The sequence below is a fragment of the Sinocyclocheilus grahami genome, unplaced genomic scaffold (assembly GCF_001515645.1).
Source record: "Sinocyclocheilus grahami isolate Dianchi unplaced genomic scaffold, SAMN03320097.WGS_v1.1 scaffold147.1, whole genome shotgun sequence".
Taxonomy (NCBI): domain Eukaryota; kingdom Metazoa; phylum Chordata; class Actinopteri; order Cypriniformes; family Cyprinidae; genus Sinocyclocheilus; species Sinocyclocheilus grahami.
The window spans coordinates 900,373-906,372 of NW_015505326.1; the positions used below are offsets into that span (position 1 = coordinate 900,373).

At 41.4% G+C, this 6,000-nt stretch overlaps 1 protein-coding gene across 3 annotated transcripts in view; it reads right to left on the bottom strand.

Annotated features, from left to right (window-relative positions):
- cysltr1 (cysteinyl leukotriene receptor 1) overlaps positions 1-6,000 on the bottom strand; it is a 40,642-nt gene that overhangs the window by 20,373 nt on the left and 14,269 nt on the right. Inside the window, exon 1 of one of the 3 annotated variants that reach the window (XM_016281149.1) lies at positions 3,681-3,773. The exons of the other annotated variants lie outside the window; for them this stretch is intronic. The gene's annotated coding sequence lies outside the window, so the exon portion shown is untranslated. Of the gene's footprint in view, positions 1-3,680; positions 3,774-6,000 lie in introns of those variants that run through there. 3 annotated transcript variants of the gene reach the window in all.

A 6,000-nucleotide genomic window follows, 5' to 3' on the forward strand; every position in this document is an offset into this window, starting at 1 on the left:
GGTGAGGGACTCTCGCTGCATCCGAAGGGAGCTGCGGCTCTGCTGCACCGGAAGGGAGAGTACCTCTTGCAGCTGAATGCGTGGCGTGGTTTGAAGCGTCGGATAGAGGGCTCTCACTACGACCGAAGGGAGCTGCGGCTCTGCTGCACCGGAAGGGAGAGCCCTGTGCGATGCGGAAAAAGCAAATGGGGCTCGAAACTATGGATGGAGGGCTCTCACTGCGACCAAAGGGAGTCGCAGCTCTGCTGCACCGGAAGGGAGAGCCCGGTCCGATGCTGAATAAGCCTTGAATCTCGAAACAACAGATGGAGGGCTCCTGCTGCGACTGAAGGGAGCCGCGGCTCTGCTGCACCGGAAGGGAGAGCCCGGTCCGATGCTGAATAAGCCTTGAATCTCGAAACAACAGATGGAGGGCTCCTGCTGCGACTGAAGGGAGCCGCGGCTCTGCTGCACCGGAAGGGAGAGCCCGGTCCAATGCTGAATAAGCCATTAGTCTCGAAACAACGAATGGAGGCACTGCAGCAACAGTATCAAATTTAGTGGGCACTGCTGTGACAGTATCAAATTAAGCAGGGCATTGCAGCAGCAGCCTCCAATTTATGTTAACTGATCAAAATTAGATGGGCTTTCTTTGTGTGAAAATTATTGGTGCTGATATAGCTCTTGAAGGCGTCCGATGACCATCGACCGAGAGCTTGGATCTGCTGCTATGAGAGACCTTTTTGAGCTGCTGTAGTTACTGCCCCGATTCGGAAGGAGTGGCTGGAAAATCTTGCTACGGGTATGACTGGTTGGACGATGTTTATTGAACATCGTTTGTATAGATGTTTTTGAAACCAAAAACATGTGACGGGGTGGTTACGGTCAGTCATCGACAAAAGAGGGTCAAGAGGGGATGTAGACTGAGCGTTTCTGAATTGTAGGCAAGAAAAAGGGCCTGATACGGTTGGATTAGTGACGGGAGATTAAAAAATTCTGATGTGGTGACCTCTTTTTCCTGATCTGATTTACTTTGATAAAATAGGAGTTTCACTGTCAAGCACGGGAAGGTTGGAGACAGTTGGATTGGAGTTAAAGAGAAGTTATTGTGAATTCCAAGCATCTCAGGAAACCACGAAAAAGCCAGTATGAACATAGTGTCGAGTCTACAAGCGGTATGGAGTGAGTGGTACCCTGTGTGGAGAATGTGGATACATTTAGAAAGGATGTCGAAAGAAAAATTGGATGCTGCTTAGATAATCTTTGATTGACCGGGCTTGGAGGTTCTTACCGGTATTAAGGTAGGAAACAAAAGATGTGATTGAGAGGAGGGAGAAATCGGGAGGTTGTACGAGGGGTGGAAAGCTTTAAGTCATCTCCAAGCAGTTAGATAAGATTGGATGGTTCTGGGTGAAACTGATTGGAGGATCGAACCAAGTGACGCATTGAGGAGGTTTTAAGGGATGCGTTATGGGAATGCGAGTTGCGAACAGTGAGGTACTGGGGTTGGCGATGGGTCCACCTCCGGAACCAGCGCTCTGAATTTCTGCGAGAATCTGAGTCTTGATGGTATTAGGTACGGGGGGTGGTTCCTGAGCTGCAACATTCGGTGGGGTAAGTGGTGGGACTGCTGTGAATGAAGAGTACTGAGGTTAAGATTGGAGAGAAGGGTTAGAAGGAAAAATAAGGAGGGGCCGTAACCTTTTGCGGAGGCAGCCTCACGCACGGATTAGCCTCTGGTGCTTAGGGAAGCACGTAGGAAAATGTAGAAGGAAATGAGGGAGGAGGCCAGTAAGCTTTGTAGGGATTTCGATCATATATGGACACTACTATTATGCCCCTATCAGCCATCATGAGGTTTGCTAATCACCCAGCACATGATTCCAATATTCTGGGTCGACTTCCTGCCGGTCGTTTCGTCATCTAATCAGAGGAGTGATTAAAGACTGATTCAATCAAGAGACAAAAAAGCTTTCTTTGTATCAAGGACAGAAAAAGTTCGTTCACAACATATAGAAACCACGATGTCTTGTGACCACCAATGGATGGAACCATTATATCCCAAACAGGAAAAGGACAATAAATTAACTAGTGCCCTCAGGACCGCACCACGGGAGCCAGACGTGACTAACACATGACTCCCATCACATCTGCTTCCTGAAACCCCAACGGACCCGCGTCCTTATGTTACAACAAAAGAAACAGAACCTTGCATGACGATTTTAAAAGACAAATCGTTTAAAAAGTAGTGAAAATGTATCCACTGCATGTGTTATGCCGTATATATATATATATATATATATATATATGTGTGTGTGTTGTGTTATTGAAACCATGATATTTTAATATGCCTTATAACTCGTTTAGCAGACAAAGCATTTAATATGCGTGTAAGAGATGTGAAGTTTAATATCGGGTGAAAGCTTGTATTCTTCGCCAAACATTGGTGTTAGTGAAACTTTTATATTATGTATCATTCTCTGGTGATAATACTTTTATCAGAAGTTATTTAAAACTTCCAGAAATACTCCCCACGGAGCATGTGACTTGTGCATGAAAAAAAGGAAGCCCTGCAACAGCATCCGATTGGAAGATCGCGTCGTGGGGTGGACCAAAGGTCAGCCTGCTTAAAATGGACACCAGGCTCTCAAGCTCGCTGGCTCGCTCTCTCACTCAAAAGAACTTTGGCTTTCACCTTGGTGAGCGCGACAAAGCGCCCCTACGCCGTGACATTGCACAAGCGAGACCATCTAAGAACTCAAACACTTCAGTTGAAGATTCGTAACTTAAGCAGTAAACATAAGCTAAAATTCTCTGCTTTGTGAATTCTCTCAGGTGAATCGAAATCACTCGTGAAAACGAGGTAGAACTATGAAACTCCGTCAACTCTCATTCTAAGAAACTGTACATGTGTGTGTGTGTGTATGTTTGTGTGTTTTAACTTAGTTTTGATGTAATCTAGAATAGCCAAATAAATTAATGTTTAATTTATAGAAAATCATTGTTTGGTGTCATATAATTTCAAGGTTAAACCTTTCGCCATTATGAATTCTGTCTATTTTTATCCGGAAAAATAGGTTAAAAGATAGAGAAGCTGAATTTGTGGTGTCATTGGATATGTTATTATAGCACGGCAGAGCGTGTTGTTTGAATGTGAAACTCGAGTGTTGTTTAGAATTTAACTGCAGTAAAAATAAAAATAAAACGTTTTAATTTTGTCCACCGAGACAAAAATAAGTCGCGTCAAAGCGCACGAAGGAAGAAACGGGCGTTTTTCCCATTTACTTTCTCTAAAAGGCCTTCATAGTTCGATTTGTTGGTTCGTTTTCCATCTCCAAAGTAGTCTATGATAAATAAATCTCCTGGCTTCAGAAGATTAACCTAGCTAGTTAATGCTCTAGCCATTTAATTCACTAAAGAAACTAGTGAACTTGAAAACGCGGTACTCACAGAGTGTCCGAGACGTTATTTTTGTGATGGGAGAATTGTGAAAGCTTGATCAAATGAAATCGTAGTTAAATCCACGTGTGTTTTGTCTGTATAAATAGACGATGTGCTGATATCCGCCGAGGTATCTTTGACAGTTATTGTATTACAGTAAATCTGTATATTAATTCACCTCACTCGGAACGAGTGTTACACGGCGCTGTAAGATAAGAATCTAAATAGTGCTTTTGGTTGTGTAGTGCAGATGTGCTGACATTTCACGGTCAACCCACAGCTAACAGTGAGCTCACATGCTCATGCTGTTTACGTTGCCATAGTAACAAGTTGTAACCCGGAAGTCGAAGGAAACCTTTTCCGGAGGGAACTTCCAGCCTGCCAGCGCCATTTTGAGCTGTTTGTAAACAGATAGCCAAGCTAAGCTATTAGCATTGAAGGCTAGTGGGTAGCACGTAGCATTTGTGTGGTCTCAAATGCAGAAAATGTGTTGCAGTGTGTGAAGTGACTTGCTTAGTTACATTTGAACTGTATCTTTCACTATCTCTCTCCTCTTCTCCTCTCATTGAGAAGGAACATTCCCAAACACGAACGTAATAACTTTGTGTACACAATCATAGTTGAGTTTTAATCACGTTTATTGAAGGTTTTCCCTAGCGTAAAAGCTGTTGTTGTCTTTGTTTTAAAATTTTATTCTGGTCCTCAGCCCCATTACTTTAATGCTACGTTGTGATTAATTCAGCTATAGTGGCTCTGGTAATTTTATGGACATCAGTAGATATTATCAATTTGCTATACTTAAGCATCTGAAATCGGTAATTTAACTTCGTAATTAACTATAGATTTGAAATTTACATTTCATAAATTAATTACAGATTTGGAATTTACATTTCATAAATTAATTACAGATTGGGAATTTACATTTCATCTCAAATTAATTTCAGTTCCTGCTTCCACATCGCAACAGTGTTTACTGATGAAATTTAATTATAGGCGCTATTAGAATTTAAAGATAACAACATTAGAAGTTTAAGCTTTAAGGATAACAAGTTACTAATACTGATTTCATAATTAATTACATATTTGAAATTTTAATTTCATTTAATAATTAATTACGGGTCCTGTTTCCATATTGCCACGATATTTGCTGATCAGTCAGCTATAATTGCGTTGCTAATTTTAATAGCAAACATCATAAAATTTGTAATCCTTAACAGTCAATCAGGCAATAAAATTTTAATTCCATGGTTAGCATTAGGGTTTGAGTCATCCTGCTTCAAGATATTGATTGATTAATAGTAATTTTTAATTACTCTCATCAATTTTAATGATAACATCATTACATTTTAACCAGGAAATACCATTTCTAACCCGAAATTCTAATTTAATTTGCAATTGGCCTTCTTTCCCTCTCCCTTTCAGTTATTTAATTCATTTAATACATTGGGAGTGCAAAACTTTTTCTCGCTCGTCTTCTGCTTCTCTCTCTCAGCTGTTTCCTTCTGAGTTGACTACTGCGTTGTTTTGCTGGGATGTTGCCTGTGGAAATCACCAAGCAGAGAATTTTTAGAAATTGAACAGGTATTTTGTGAAACTTGAGAACGCCGTTTCAAAATTGTCTTCCATTTACCTTTCCCTCTCTTGCGAAACCCTACCCAGCTAAGAAGACTGATAGGCATCCGCCAAAAATTTTAACAAACATCCAGGAACGAAAAATTGGTGAACGGTGTCAATTTTAACAGCTAAAAAACCCAATACTGTCATTTTTATTGTTTTTCACCCGGAGGAATTTTAATAACAGTCACAGTCCTGTGGTTTGTGGTATTAAGAAATCCCCATTCCCAAACGCCGATTTAGAAGCATCCTTCTAAATCAAACTTAACCAAAAGGAAAAAGAGAAGAAAATTCAATTATCCTCATTCTGCTACCAGAAAAGGGTATTTCGTTGTTTTATCCTCCCTCTCATCTTACCATTAACTTCCTTTTCCTTACAAAAGGAAAAAAAAAATTATCTTACAGGAAAATTGGAAGCAGCCAATTACTATACTGTCCGCTGCTCCGTTTTGTTTGTTCTTTTTCTTTCATCCCTCCGTTCTCTAGCTGTGCTACTTGTGTGCTTACTAATTTTCCCCACAGAGACTACAAATTAGGAACACGCCCACCAGAGAATCACAGTCACCGAGAACTACACCCACCTGTCTCTTACACACTCACTGTCAAACCACACGTGACATTGCACACTTACACCTCTGTTTTGCCTTGTTTGTTTTGTTTGTTTCCTCTTCTTCAAGGTCTGTGTCAGTCTAGGTTCTAAGATCTCCCTCACCACGCCAAAACATGTCGCACAACAGACTCTGTTGGCCACTGGGAAGACCTTGAGACATGGCTAAGTGTTGCAACAGACAGCCTCCTACCTAAGGCTGCTGAAACATTGAGGCATCAGACACAGGACCAGCTGGATGACAACATAGCAAACCTTATGAAACAAGACCCAAGTCAGAGCTACAGTCACAAAGAATTAGCAAAGATCACCAGCTCCTTAAGTCACACACTCATCGCCACCCTCAAGCTGAGCGACAG